This window comes from Sorex fumeus, unplaced genomic scaffold (genome assembly GCF_029834395.1).
Source record: "Sorex fumeus unplaced genomic scaffold, SorFum_2.1 ptg000008l, whole genome shotgun sequence".
Taxonomy (NCBI): domain Eukaryota; kingdom Metazoa; phylum Chordata; class Mammalia; order Eulipotyphla; family Soricidae; genus Sorex; species Sorex fumeus.
Genome location: NW_026606065.1, coordinates 3957501 through 3973252, shown reverse-complemented (window position 1 = coordinate 3973252; position 15752 = coordinate 3957501). Strand labels below are relative to the sequence as shown.

General features: G+C 35.6%; 1 pseudogene; it reads left to right on the top strand.

The window, feature by feature from the left end:
- LOC130019309 (dnaJ homolog subfamily A member 1-like) overlaps window positions 1-5815 on the top strand; it is a 48453-nt pseudogene extending 42638 nt beyond the window's left edge.
- Window positions 5816-15752: the final 9937 nt, after the last annotated feature.

Here is a 15752-nt window from a genome sequence, read left to right as displayed (position 1 = left end):
TTGATTAGCATATTCCAATAAGAGATGGATAGATTCTTTAATGTATCTGTGCCATCTGTATGTCTTCTTTGGAGAAGTGTCTATTCAGGTCTTTTGTGCATTTTTTGGTTGGTTGCTTGCTGGTTTTTGATTTTTACTGTGTGTGAGCTCTTTGTGACTTTGGATATCAACTTGCCATCTGGTGTAGAACCTGGCATATAATCTGTTATATGTGCAAATATCTTCTCCCAGTTGCTAGGCTGTTCTTATTGTCTTTGTGGTATCTTTCTTCCATGTCCAGAAACTTTTTCATTTCACGTCAGACCATTTGTTTATTCTTACTCTTGTTTTCCGTGTTTAATTAGAGTTGAGTCTCCAAATACATTTCTAATGTTGAACTCCTGGAGTATATTAACTATATTTTCTTTTATGTATTTTGTGGTTTTGGTCTAATATCCAAGACTCTAATACTTTTTAATTTTTATGTATGGTATTAAATAGTGGTTCATTTGAACCTAGATACAAATTAAATCTAGGTGCATTTATTTTGCAGGTTGCAGCCCAGTTTTAATAATAAAATATGTTCAAGGGGATTTTCTAGAGGTGAATATTTAACTATACACTAGTAAATTCTATGCCTAGTGCCTTCTTCAAAGGTAGGGAACTCCCAAAAGATTTTTATTTTTTTCTTGATGCCAGATAATTTAAGTGTAACTCAAAAAGCTCATGTGGACTAATCCAATATTAAATTTTACGTTCTATTTGTATGCCAAATTATTGATAAATTACACCTTGCTTATGATGAAATACTGACATCAGCCCTGATCACATGGATGTTTTCAACTAAACTTTCTGAAAGTTTTCTAACTTTCAAAAAGGTTGATGTTAGGGCTGGAGCGATAGCACAGTGGTAGGGCGTTTTCCTTGCACGCAGCCAACATGGCCGACCCGAGTTCGATTGCTCCACCCCTCTCGGAGAGCCCAGCAAGCTACCGAGAGTATTTGATATGCCAAACACAGTAGAATAATATATTAGATAAATATTAGATAATTCAAACAATTACCTGAACCACCTATGTAATTGCATAAGGAACCCATACGAGGTTGCTCCGCCAGGTGTTCAGAGAAAATATTTAGCATAATTTTTTTTATTTTTGGCATTTGGTTTTAGGTCACATCCATTAGTGCTCAGAACTTATTCCTGACTGTCAGGGATCACTCCTGGCAGTACTTGAGGAATCATTTGTAGTGTCTGAGATCAAAACTAGGTTGAACACATGCAAATCTCTCAGGCCCAGGTTTGATTTTAAGGCGCTATAATTGCTTTAATCAAATAATAATTAAGAAATAGATGTTTCTGAACGTGAAGTGACATAGCTGATGAGAACTGTGAGGCTATCTTCTAAAAACAGTTTTAGCAATAATTTTTAATTAAGGAAATGTGTTCAATGTTTTTTTTAGAAACTCCCTTTGTTTCTTTTTAATAAAATGTTATTTCAAAAATAAACTAAATAATCTAAAATATTGTGTCTCAAATTCAATACATATTTTACTAATACAGGTAGATGAGGTAGGTATTAACAGTTAAAGAATTTATCATCGAACAGATTAATGTGTATTTAAAGAAAAGAGATCCAATTTTTCAGGTTCAGTTGGAGGGTTATTAAGTTCTCATTACTTCCCTGCTTGCTCCAGAATTTAATTTTAGAAAAATTCTAGCTGTTTCGATCAATGACTTCTTTGATCAATGCATTCACTATAATAATTTTTGATACTTTTTCTATTGACCACTCCTTACTTTCATCAGGATCACTTTATTTCTGCAAGACAGTAGCATCTAGAGTAATAAGACAGCCTGCTGTATATATTTGATGCCTTGTCATATTTTACTGAATATTGGGCACGTATGTAGGCAGTTGTAAATAAGCAGGTCTGATATTTTAATCCTGTATAACTTGTTCCTTGACCATTAATGCTTTTTTTAAATACATGTTACTAGGCTGGAGCGATAGCACACTGGTAGGGCGTTTGCCTTGCATGTGGCTAACCCCACCGACCAGGGTTCAATTCCTCTGCTCTTCTTAGAGAACAGTACTGTAGCACTGTCCTCCTATTGTTCATCAATTTGCTGGAGTGGGCACCAGTAACGTCTCCATTGTGAGACTTGTTTTTACTGTTTTGGGCATATCAAATATGCCACTGGGAGCTTGCCAGGCTCTGCCGTGTGGGCGGGATACTCTCGGTAGCTTACCAGGCTCCCCGAGAGGGGCGGAGGAATTGAACCCGGGTCAGCCGCGTACAAGGCAAATGCCCTACACTCTGTGCTATCACTCCAGCACATATTAAATAAGAAAAGAGAAGTCTATTTATAGAATGTTGTCCTTTAGTCAACATGATAGAATTTCTTCCTGCCTCTGAAGTAAATGATATGCAATACAAAGCATTCAAGTTTTCCATGTATTAAACATTTCCCCAAAATATACACCCCAAAATATTTTAATAAATTTAAATTATGGTAGAAGTTAAGGGAAGTTTTAACTTTTTATTATATAACCAGCAGGTGTTCACACTAGAAAATTTAAAAATTTTAAGCAATAAATACATTTACTATTGTCTCACATTTTCTCAGTATTTGTCACGGGTTCAATTCCTCCACCCCTCTCGGAGAACCCAGCAAGCTACTGAGAGTGTCTCACCCACACGGCAAAGCCTGGCAAGCTCCCCGTGACGTATTCGAAATGCCAAACACAGTCATAACAAGTCTCACAATGGAGATGTTACTGGGCCCGCTAGAGCAAATCGATGAACAATGGGAGGACAGTGCTACAGTGCTAATCTCAGGATAGTAATATCTATAAGTCTTGGTTACTTGGTATTAGATAAGACAGATATATAGACAGATGGTGGATGATAGATGAAAAGGTAGATAGGTAGGTTGATAAGTAGTTAGGTAGGTAGGCAAATAGTTCAGAATCTGACCACAGTTAACCTTTTCAGGGACAGAGTCAGAGAATAAAACAATTTTGGATTTACCAATAACCTATATTACTATCCAATTTTCTTCTGCCGCAACTGCTTAACCAAGAAAATTTACAGAAAGGAAAAATCATACATCACTATACACATAACTTAAAATAACTAGATATTTAATGTGATTTTCTTCATATTAACAATAGACATTTCTACAATTATTCTCTATACCTTTGTAAGAAAAAGTTACATGAGGAGTTAATTACACTCATGATTAAGAGGAAATGTTATTAATTATTTCATAAATCTTAGTACCTCAATTTGAGAAGGGACTTCAATGATCCTTTCTTCAGGTCCTCTTCCTATTAAATTGCTAACATCTTTAGGCCAACCCATTGATGTTAGTCTGCCTATTGGAAATTAGAGGCAGGAAGTTCAGATCTTCAAGAGTTACACGCACTTCCCCAGGAGGAGTGGGATGACTTTTAATGTTAGTACATACTATCCAATAGTCTCTTCTACGATTTAAAACAACAAGATAAAATGAGAGATGGAAGACTAAAGTTTCAATCAATAACTATGAGATTTGAGTAATTCATGATTCTCAAGCAAATATTTTGTTAGTAATAAAATGGATATTTCTTACATCTTACAGGGTTGAATAAAAGTATATATGAAAAGTTTAACTACCCCAGATGCATAATACTTTTCATTATCCTCCCCTAAAAATGTTAGGAGGCTAAAATTTAGTCAACAATTTACTCTTTTAATTTTTGGAATCAACTTTATTGAGATATAGTTTAAGTCTAATAAAAGTCTCATTTTAGATAAGTAGATGAGGTTTTTATTGTTCAAAAGATCATATTTATTTTTTTCTGTCTGCTTCTTTATGTACCACTTTATGTACTTCTTTATATGAATAAAAGTATTTGTATTTGCAGTATTAGTATTTGTCATTGATTTATTAAAGATTTATTAAAGCATCACTGAACAAGATGCTCGGTAGGTCTATACATCTTGTTGTAATTTGCAGAATTTAATCATATTTTATAACTGAAAAGAATTCCATTGTGATTATATATATATACACCTTGACATTTTTACATTTTTATGTCTTAATCAGCAGAGTATGAATTAATAAAACACTCTTGAGCTGTTTTCTTATCTATGTATATAATGCTGCAAAACATGAGAGTGCATTTATCCTTTTAAATAAATTATTTTTGTATTTAAAGGGATAAATGAACTGAGAAGATCAGCCGAAGAACTCCACATCGGGACCCATGGCCTAGAATGGAACAAAAAGGGTGAGAGACCGTCTGAGTTCATCATGTCGACCAAGACCACCATGGTAACTCACAGTTCCAGAAGGCAGAATCTAAACGTTGGACATGGGAGTCTACTGGTGGATGATTCCACAACGAAATAGACCACATCATATTCAATCGATGGTTTTGCCTGACCGATGTCACTGTTGTCCCAAAATTCCAAACGGGATTGGACCACCATCTCCTTCGTGCAAAATTCTACTTCACAGAGTGGGGAGAAAGGGGTGCAAAGTTTAAGAAGGGAACTCCCAGAACGACCACCGACTGGGAGCTCTTTGGCACTATTACGGCAACATGGAAAGATGCCATTGTTGACAACATTGACAAGGAATACGATGGACTGGTACAGCACCTCAATGATTGTGCGAGGAATGCCAAGAGAGAGATAGCCACAAAGAAACGCCTGTCTTCGAAAACTCTTGAGCTTATTCGCCAGCATGGTTTGGCGCAAGCCTCAGGCAACCACAAGCGAACATCTGAGCTCACAAACCAGTGCAGAGAAGCGAAAAAGGATGACCTCAAAGAGAGAAGAGCAGAAGTGCTGGAAACTGGCCTTGAAGTACCACCCAGATAAGAATCCAAATGAAAGAGAGAAGTTTAAACAGATTTCTCAAGCTTATGAAGTGCTCTCTGATGCAAAGAAAAGGGATTTATATGACAGAGAAGGAGAACAGGCAATTAAAGAAGGTGGAGCAGGTGGTGGGTTTGGCTCCCCTATGGACATCTTTGATATGTTTTTTGGATGAGGAAGGATGCAGAGAGAAAGGAGAGGAAAAAATGTTGTGCATCAATTCCTGTAACCTTAGAGGATTCTGGAAGTTCACATTGACAAAGGCATGAAAGATGGCCAGAAGATAACATTCCATGGTGAAGGAGATCAAATACCAGGACTGGAGCCAGGAGACATTATCATTGTTTTGGATCAGAAGGACCATGCTGTTTTCACTAGGCAAGGAGAAGACCTTTTCATGTGTTTGGACATACAGTTGGTTGGAGCATTGTGTGGCTTCCAAAACCCAATATCTACTCTTGACAACTGAACCATAGAAATCACTTCTCATCCAGGTCAGATTGTGAAGCATGGTGATATCAAGTGTGTGTTGAATGAAGGCATGCCGATTTACCGTAGATCATATGAGAAGGGTCACCTAATCATTGAGTTTAAGGTAAACTTTCCTGAGAATGGCTTTCTCTTTCCTGATAAACTCTCCTTGCTGGAAAAACTCCTTCCTGAGAGGAAGGAAGTAGAAGAGACTGATTAAATGGACCAGGTAGAACTGGTGGACTTTGATCCAAACCAGGAAAGACGGCGCCATTACAATGGAGAAACTTACGAGGATGATGAGCACCATCCTAGGGGTGGTGTTCAGTGTCAGACCTCTTAATGGGGCCAGTGAGTTACACACTGCTGGCATTTCATGTGCAGTAGTGAATGAGTGAAGGACTATCAGTAATATACTCACTACTTGCAATTGTTTTAATATTCAACTATTGTAGTGTTTTAAAAGTTAAATGAAGAATAAACTCAAATATGAAAACTCTGACTTTGCCCTGCATGCATGATGACTTCAGTGTGTAAGATGAAGTCTAATACTTGTAAAAGTTACTTTAAAGGAAAATTGGCCCTAACATATGTTCAACCATACCTTGTAATTGATTGCAGCCATGTACATGGAACAGATTAGATTGAAAACTGGGGTATATACATTGACTTCACTCTATGACCCTTACGTGTTTACACTATGAAATTTAAAATTATGTATAACTGGCAATCAGACAAAGACCTAAATTTGTAGAAAAGTGTTGGCCTGTATAGTTACTTGTGTAAAGTGGGATTCTTGTTATGCCTCTGCATTCATTCTCTGTGTGAGCTGTTACTTGATGGCATGATACATAATTGAGCCTGTGGTATCAGTGTCAGAGCAGATAGCTTTCTGAAGAAGGGTTTTATCATCTATGCTGCTTCTTAAGGCTTACACTTGTAGAATTGAATTCCCTTGGGCTGTGCCATCTTTTCCCCCCTTTAATATATATATTATATATTATATATAATGCCCAGCTGGTTACACATTCTTCCCTCTAGACCGTGATAAGCCTCATTAGTGACTTCTGGTGCAGGAATTGCTTAAAAGTGACAAGGCTTTTACATGGAGAAGTATTTGCCTGTATGAGATAGAAAGGTATTTTTAAGATATGTTACAGGCTTACTATAAACCATTTAACTGTGCTCCAAAGTAACTGTAATGTTGATAGTATAGCAAATTATGATGAGTAGCTTTAATTGTCTGATTAAGTCATGTTCACAAACTTAAATCTGGAGATCAGAATTTAAGCAATTCTTGAAATGTATGAATGTCTCCTTAATATACTGATTACAAAGTATTTCCAATGTGTGTCACGACAGGCTTTCCCTACCCCCCCAGATTAAAACATTGATTTTTTACTATAAAAAAGGAATAATAGATCCAAATATCATTGTAATTTTCATCAAAACTCCAGTGGTGAACAGTGAATGTAGCTTAGTGACAAAATGCATGCCTTGCATCCACGAGACCTGGATTTAAATCTTAGAACTCATCAGAAAAAAAAAACCCTAAATTTCATTGCCATTGTTCAAGGATGAAGAACAAGTACTACTAAAGTTTATATGTATGAATCCAGCCCCCACCCACCCAAAGCAATTTTGAAAAAATTATATGAGAGGTATTATTGTGTTTCCCAAATTTAAACCATACTATAAACTATTTTAATACTTTTCTATAAATCAAACTATATTAAAAATTTGAACTATAATATATATATTAAATTAGATAATATAAATAGACATGCAATGAATATAAATACACATATATTTACAAATGTGTGATTTTTCTGTGATTTTCTGAACTATAATATATATATAATATATTTAATGTATATATTAAAAATTTGAACTGTATCAAAACAAAATCATACATTCAGGCCAATGAGATAGAATTGGGTGTCCAGAAATAAACCATTCTATATAGATCTAATTAATTTATGACAAAAGAGCATAGGGCATAAAGATGAGAAATCCTCTTCAGTAAACAGAACTGAGAAAACTGATTAATTACATGAAAAATTGAAATTATACACTATTTTACAACATTCACAAAAGGTTAACTCAAAAAAGATTAAAGACCTTGATGTTAGATCTGAGTACAAAAACGATATCAAATAAAAAATAGGCAAGTAAAAATACTCCAAATTGCCTACATCAGTACCTTCAGTGAGTCAAGTCCATTAGCAAGGAAAACAAAAACAAAACAGAAACAAATGAGATTACATCAAACTAAAAATAGCCTGCTCTAGAAAGGTAACTATAACTAAGACAGAAATACATCCCACTGAATGGGAGAGAATATTCTCACACCATATATCTGAAAAGGGGTTAATATCTAACAGATGAAATAGCTTAAAAAAAAACAATTTGGGGCTGGAGTGATAGCACAGTGGGTGGGGTGTTTTCCTTACACTTGGCTCACCCAGGTTGGGTTCCCAGCATCCCATATGGTCCCCTGAGCACCGCCAGGAGTAATTCCTGAGTGCAGAGCCAGGAGTGACTCCTGGGCATCGCCAGGTCTGACCCAAAAAGCGGAAAAAAAAAACTCAACAAAAGAAAATAAAAACAACTTTATCAGAAAATGGGGCAAGGTCTGAACAGGTTATTTTTCAAGAATGAAATATAGTTAGCCAACAGACACATAAAATGCATATTATCACTGATTATTAGGCAGATTTAAATCAAAACAACAATACAATAACACCTCATTCCTTTGAGAATCAAGAAAGACAGAAACAACATAAAATGGCATACATATAAAAAAATAAAACTCCACTCACTTTTGATGATAATGCAAACTGCTTTAGTGTTTATGGAATGCAGTATGAGGATTTCTCAGTTCAAAAGTAGAACTACCATATAGTATAGCAATTCCCAACTAGGTACTTGTAAGAACAGAAAATCACACATCTGTAAATATATATGTGTATTTATATTCATTGCATGTCTATTTATATTATCTTAGATCTTGAAACATTCAAGTATACAACAGAGGAGTAAATAAATGTCTGTATACACACTTGCATATATAAAGAAATACTAGTCATTGTATACACATATTTTCAAAGAAATATCACTCAACTCCTACTTTGGACAAACTTGCAGGCTATTGAATGTAGCCTGACCACAGGGCAGAGTCTGGCAAACTCCCCGTGGCGTACCCAATATGCCAAATACCAGTAACAATGATGGGTCTCATTCTCCTAAAGAGCCTTGAATATAATCTCAGGGCTAGGATGAAAGAGACATTACTGGGGCCTGCTCGAGGCAATCGACGAATAACAGGATGATGAAATGAAATGAAAATGATGAAATCACTCAACTATAAGAAACAGTGAAATATTCTTTCTGACAACATGTGCTGAACTGGAGATCAAAATGAGATAGGAGAGAGACAAATACTAGATGCCATGACTGATAGGAGGTCTATAAAGAAATAAATCTGGGAAAGAAACAACACAAATAAACCTTTAGACTCTACAGAACTAAAATTACATAAGGGCATGGCAGCGTCAGGCAAAGGACTAGAGATTTTTAGTTCTTCCCACTTGTACCACAGAAATGTGACATGGATAAGTAGTGCTAGAGGCAACTCATTCATTATATACTTGATTTTTGAATCAATTTTTGATCCCTGAGCATTCGTAAACCTTTCATTGTTAACGGCGTTTTTGGCAAGCCCTACACAATCATGACTCGCAGTTTAAGAAGGTAGGCCATAGACTGCACTTCAGGGTTACCAGCACTTGGTGGATATGATGTGGTAACACTACCTTCAAAACATAATCATGTACACTCTTGTAAAAATATTTTTCAATTTTGCTCTCTAACGTAATTTAGTACAGTAGATTACTTGATTCTTTAATTTCTTTTTATTCTTGTGGAGGGCTAAGAATAATATTTATTCTTGATGCTGCTTAATCTTCCTATCATGGCATCACTGTCTCAGTTGGTTGCCATTCATCAACAATAAATAAAGACACTTCATTCGGGCTGGCCAAAATTCTAAAAGCTCTTGATTTTGTGTTCCGTTTATAGCTCAATGGTTATTCTTCGCTGGACCTCATAATATTTGTTATATATGTCCACATTTCAGGATTCAAGTGAACTCAAACATAGTTTCAAACAAATTTAATTTTTACTTAGTTCAGATCTTTTCAGAACCATGAAGCCCCAGCTAATGCAGGAAGCTGAATCAGTTTCCTCAACTCAGAAAACAACCAATCTTCTCTGCTTGTGATACTATTTACCAAAATCCAGAATATGCCTCCAGGCAAAAAGCCAGGCTGATTGTAGAGTATGATTCATTTCATTTATTTATCTTCTCTGAATCACTGAGGGAAGACTTATAGTGTCTGTGGCCCAATGTTTGATGACAGTTGTTTCGTATGTTTTATCCAGTTTTCTATTTTATGGCAGAAGGAAAGTTTGTTTTCTCCTAGTCCTCCAGGTCAGAAAACAAAAGTCTGGCGATCTATTTTGATCATGTTTTCACTGGCCTAGCATATGTTTGTAACTATAAATCAGGCATTATGTAAGGGCCTGTTAAAAAATATCTCACTGGTGAGCATAAAAATATTACACAGGAAGTATTACCAATACCACTGAGCAGATGTAGTAGAAGGACATGAATGAATAAAATACCAGAAGCAACACCACTCAATTAGAAAGTGACAAATTCATAACACAATAAATCCACTTTTGCCTTATTTCACAGTTTCAACTGTCACACATTTCACTGTCCTTTCTTTCCACTGATAAGGTGCTGTGATCTTTTCTGATTTTATTATACCAACATGGGGATCACATGATTCAGATCAATTTCTTATCAGTAGGCTTCATTATTAATCTAAAATGCGAATATTTTTGAGGTAGAAGATAAGTGAGCTACAGAAAGAAACAGGGGACATCAGTCACTAAGAGTAACATATTGCAAAGACAAGTTTTCAATTTCAACTGGAAAAACTGTTCAAGTGACACACAGAAATTACGCTGTCTTCGGGAAGAATAATGAAACTTAATAAAAAGATAAAATATCTGAATGTTCTATTATTTATCTCAAGACATTTCAGCCTAAAATTGATGGGAACTTTGGGCATTGAAAAAGAACAAAATAGAAAATCCTAGATTAAAAATTTTAATGAACTGTCAGTTATGTAAAAATATTTAGTTGTAGGAGGTTTGCTGACTCTAAAGCAATCAATGCAATTGTCATTATCAATGGGTGACTACAGTCTGATAACAGTAACATGACAGACTAATAGCATATAGTCCACACACTGCAGAAGAAAGAACACATACACACAGTACTCATTTTCAGTCTTCCATCTCCCACATATAAACATAATTAACTGCAACTGCAAACCCTAAACTTATACTTGATTATATTTTTAACATAAACAACACAAGTGGGTTTTCACAAGATGCTTTAGTATATACATATAAAGCTGTGATCAACATAAAGGGAAGGATTAAACTCTTCAACTAATGAGCCGTAATAAATACTTGCCATTAAAGTGTATCTTAAAATGTTTGTGGAAGCTTGAGATATAGTAAAGGGGTTAAGGCACTTGCGTTGCATAAGGCTTACCTCAGTTGGCTCCCCAGCACCAACATCACTTGGTGCAGTGGGAGGCCTTACTACTGGTATGCTCCTGGAAGTGTATATGCACTGTGTGGTCCAAACAACAGTGCATGCATCTGCAGGCCCTTGTTGCATTGAACTGCGAGGTTGACTGGGTCAGAGTTACCAAGAGGGTTCCTAGGTTTCTTGAGTACAGCCCAGGAGATAAACCCTCAAAATATTTTAAGAAAAAGAAAAACAGTAAAATATAGTATTTTCTTTAAGGATTGCATTTACCACCAAGGTAATATTTTTAAACTCATTATTATTGCATGATAAGCTTGGAATCAGATTCCACCCTTTATTAATGTTGAAAGGTAAGACATTTTAAAAAGTATTTTAAAGAATCCTTTAAGATGAGATAACATAGCTTATGTTGTTTCTATCCAATATTTCAGATTAATCCCATGGAGTAGAGTTAGTAATATCAATGGCAAAATTATTGAAACAAAAATCAGGAGAGTGCATCTTCATAACTTAAGAAACACTAACGTATTAATGGTAAAAATCTGACCCCTAATACTACTTCTAGAATATATTTAGAATACTACATCTAATAAAAATCTTGCTTTAGGTTGTTAGAATAGAAGTCATCATAGAAAAAGCAACTTATTTTTCTATAATTTCTTAGATATCTAACTGAATATAACCAAACCATGAAGCTTTCTCTTATGATTACTTTTAATGAGCGCATTTCTTTATATCTATATTTCATATTTAAAATATATTTTGCATAGCATATAATATATAGAAAAATTAGTACATATATTGAGATATTTTCCTTGGACTAAATATTTGAATTGAGAGTTGGTATTTCTCAGTACTTAAATCCTTAAGTGTCAGTTGAAACATATTGTTAGAAAGCAGGAAATAGTTCATCATCACTAAAGCACATGATACTTTGTACTTAGTACTTTACTATAAAAATATATACATTTAAAATTTCAAAAAAGATAAGGAAGTCATTTTTTTAAAGAAAAATGAGTGATGTGCATATATAGATGGAGAAGAAAGGTTATTTCTATAGGTGATGATCTCATTTAGAATCTTTACTTGAGGGTTTGGGGTGTTTTGTTGGACACTTTCAACAGTACTGGAGTCATGACTGGTTGGGCACCTAGGTCTTTGCATGCTAAGGATGTGCCCAGCTTGTTCAACTATGTTACCAGACCACATCTAGGATACATTCAGACCAACTCATACTTTTGCAGATGAAAGTAGTCCGTTACAGATGAGTTGAATAAGGGGGCCAGAGGTATAGCAAAGTAGATAGGGAACTTGTCTTGCACACAGCCAACCCAAATGGGATCTCTGGAACTCCATATAGTCCCCAGAGTTCTGACAGGAGTGATCCCTGAGGGCAGAGCCAGAGGAAAACCCTGAGCACTTCCAGATGTGGCCCAAAAAAACAAAAAAAAGAAAACCTGAACTTGAACAATTGAGTGATGCCCTCAACATGTGACAGAGCCAATTAGCACAAATACTCTGGCTCCTACTAAAAATACTTTTTTGGAGGAAACAATGAGAGATATTTAAACAAGGGGGTAAAAAATCCCGTTTAAGGGGTTGGAGACATAGTACAGACAGAAAAGCATTTGCCTCTCTTACAGCACCACCAGGTGTGGGTCTCCTTGGAGAAAAACAAACAGAAGAACGTATTTAAGAAAAGTCTTTTGGTTTAACTTCAAATTTTCATGCAAGCCTTAAAACTTTTTCTTCAGTCCAGAATATTTGCTTAAATTCCTACTTGAGTTACACTATTAAATACATAATGGGGAAACAATTAACTGAATAGAACAAAGATAAAATCTTGAGGCTGTAACAAGTTACCATCATGAAATTCTCTGGATATACAAACAATGTCAATCAAGGAGCCTCACTTGCAATTAAAAATAAGTGTAAAATCAAATTAATCAGGAAAATTTTCATTTATCTTAACCATCTATTTGTAAAACCCTATGACAAAAAAGTCATTACTCATGAAAAATATGTCTACACATGAAAAAATATATAATTTAAGATTACATTGACCAAGAAGTATCAATGTAAACAGCTAAATATAAGATTTTAAGTTTCTAATTATAAAGGAAACATAAGCAGTTGAAATCTATTAGGAAATTTTTCATAAGAAAAGTGATGACTGATAGTTCTAAATTGCAATTAATATACCACAGTTGGGAAAATACACATATTGGAATTTATAAAATTCCTATGAAAACAAAAATAGTCATTTTGCATAAAGTAAATGTGGAAAAGACATTAAATGCTCTCATAATCTCAACTGAAGCCTGATAGCTTTATTATTAATGTGGAAACAATTACTAAACAGGTAAAAAAAACACACAATAGCAATCTTAAACATAAAATACCAGAGGCAACCTATTTAAATGAGGCATTAGAAAATCCACAAATGATAGTAGTACTACTGAATAAATGGCACTGAAATTATATTTTATGAATGTAAGAGAAGAAGTTACCATCTGTTTATTTTATTAATGCATTGATTTATTTTTAGTGTGGGGGCTATACCCAGTAGTTCTCAGGGTTTACTAGTGGTCCTGTGTACAGTGGTTACTCCTACAGGTGTTCAGGAAAATATATGTGGTGCAGGACTGGGATTGGAACTGGGATTTGCATCATGAAAACCAAGAACCCCACTCTGAGGAATTTAGTGGGATTTGGGGAGTTTGCTTGTATTTTGTATTTTTGGACACATTTAGGGCTTATTCTAGCAATGTGTCCAATGATCACTCCTGGTGGGGCTCAGGGATACCACATGCAGATCAGTGGATTGAACGCTGTTGGGACATGTGCAAGGCAAGTACATCAACCCCTGTACTATCTTTCAAGCTCAGAAGTTACAATGTAGAGCAGTATCAAAAGAAAGAAAATACTGGGGCTGGCGAGATAGCACAGCGGGTAGCGCATTTGCCTTGCAAGCGACCGACCCGGGTTCAATTCCCAGCATCCCATATGGTCCCCTGAGCACCGCCAGGAGAAACTCCTGAGTGCAGAGCCAGGAGTAACCCTTGTGCATTGCCAGGTGTGAGCCAAAAAGAAAAAAAAATACTATTTCAATAAAAACTTTTCATAAGATAAAATGATCAGACCTGTGATTATATAACCAAAAAGCATGTGAAATATATTTTGGTAAATATTTGCTTATTTATCTATTTTGTTTCCCAAGATAGCATACCTAATGCAGTTCTGGTTATTCATCCATAAAAAAAAATCATGAATGTTCCAAAAGTGATACTTTGTTAATTTAGCTGCCTAATTTATCCCAATGATTCATTTCTGTCACATGCTATTTTTGAAGAATTGGTAGCTGAATATATGTTCCAGTCACAATTGGCATTCATGCCACTTAATGTCTATAACAAAAAAAAATGGGTGTATCTCATTTGCCTTCAAAGGGGTACCCCTGTATTCAGGAATAAGGTGACAGAAATACCGTGAGAGAACTTTTCACAAGGAACAGAATCAGTATTTCTCTAAGAAGTTTAGAATTTCAAGGGACCAAACACAAAGAGAAATTTTCTATCTGCAGATTGGTATGAACACACAAGATATCCCAGAAGAAGTAATCACGAAACATGAGTCTGAACTAAGAGAAAAGATGAAGCAGACAAAAGAAAGCAAGTTTTGCTTTTCCTAGAAGGCCCTTGTTAGAAATTGGCTAATAGGGTTTCTGTATTATGCATCTTTTGTATGTTGCAGGGTTATCCTATAGCTACTAACATACTTCATCATAAAGGACAAAATTACATAACTCCTGCATCTCAAAGTGTCTTACAAAATAAGATATATCTACAGATGCATCCAGTAAATGTAGGATCACTTTAGATGGTTTTCTACAGAGACTTGCAAGTTTTGTACCAGTCAATGGAATTGTCAATTTTATGAAAAAAAAAAAAATACCTTAAAAAGCTCTAAGTTTCTGGCCTTGGCGCGTTGCCTGAATTACAGGAGCAGAAATTAGAGAATATCTATGCCTGTGTTTTCAGTGGGGGTAAGGAGCAGGCAGTAAAATCGTAAACCCCGCTTTATCATTATTTTCCTGGCTCCAGAATCTCCCACATCTGTTTGTAAATACCTTGTTGTTTCCTACATATAGTTTCTACCATCTTAAGACAATTTTTTTGACTTCTGTTTCAGTCATTGATCATTTTAAAGTTTACCTTTGCAACCAGAGAGATAGTACTTTTAAGCCGCTAGGATGCTGCCCTGCCCTAGGTTCAATCCCTGGCATCTCACATGGTCCCTCTGAGCCCCATCAGGAACGATACCTGAACTCAGAGCAAAGAGTAATCCCTGAGAACCACGGAGTGTGCTGCTTCCCCTTTCACAAAAGAGGAAGGAAGGAAGGAAGGAAGGAAGGAAGGAAGGAAGGAAGGAAGGAAGGAAGGAAGGAAGGAAGGAAGGGAGAAAGAGAGAAAGAAAGAAAAAAAGAGAAAGAAAGGAAGGAAGGAAGGAAAGAGAGAGGAATGAAGGAAGGAAGGAAGGAAGGAAGGAAGGAAGGAAGGAAGGAAGGAAGGAAGGAAGGAAGGAAGGAGAAAGAAAGAAAGAAAGAAAGAAAGAAAGAAAGAAAGAAAGAAAGAGGAAGAAAAGAAGGAAGGAAGGAGAGAGAAAGAAAGGAAAGAGAAAGAAAGAAAGAAAGAAGAAAGAAAGAGAGCGAGAGAGGAAGGAAGGAAGGAAGGGAGGAGAGAGAAAGAAAGGAAAGAAAGAGAAAGAAAGAAAGAAAGAAAGAAAGAAAGAAAGCGAGAGA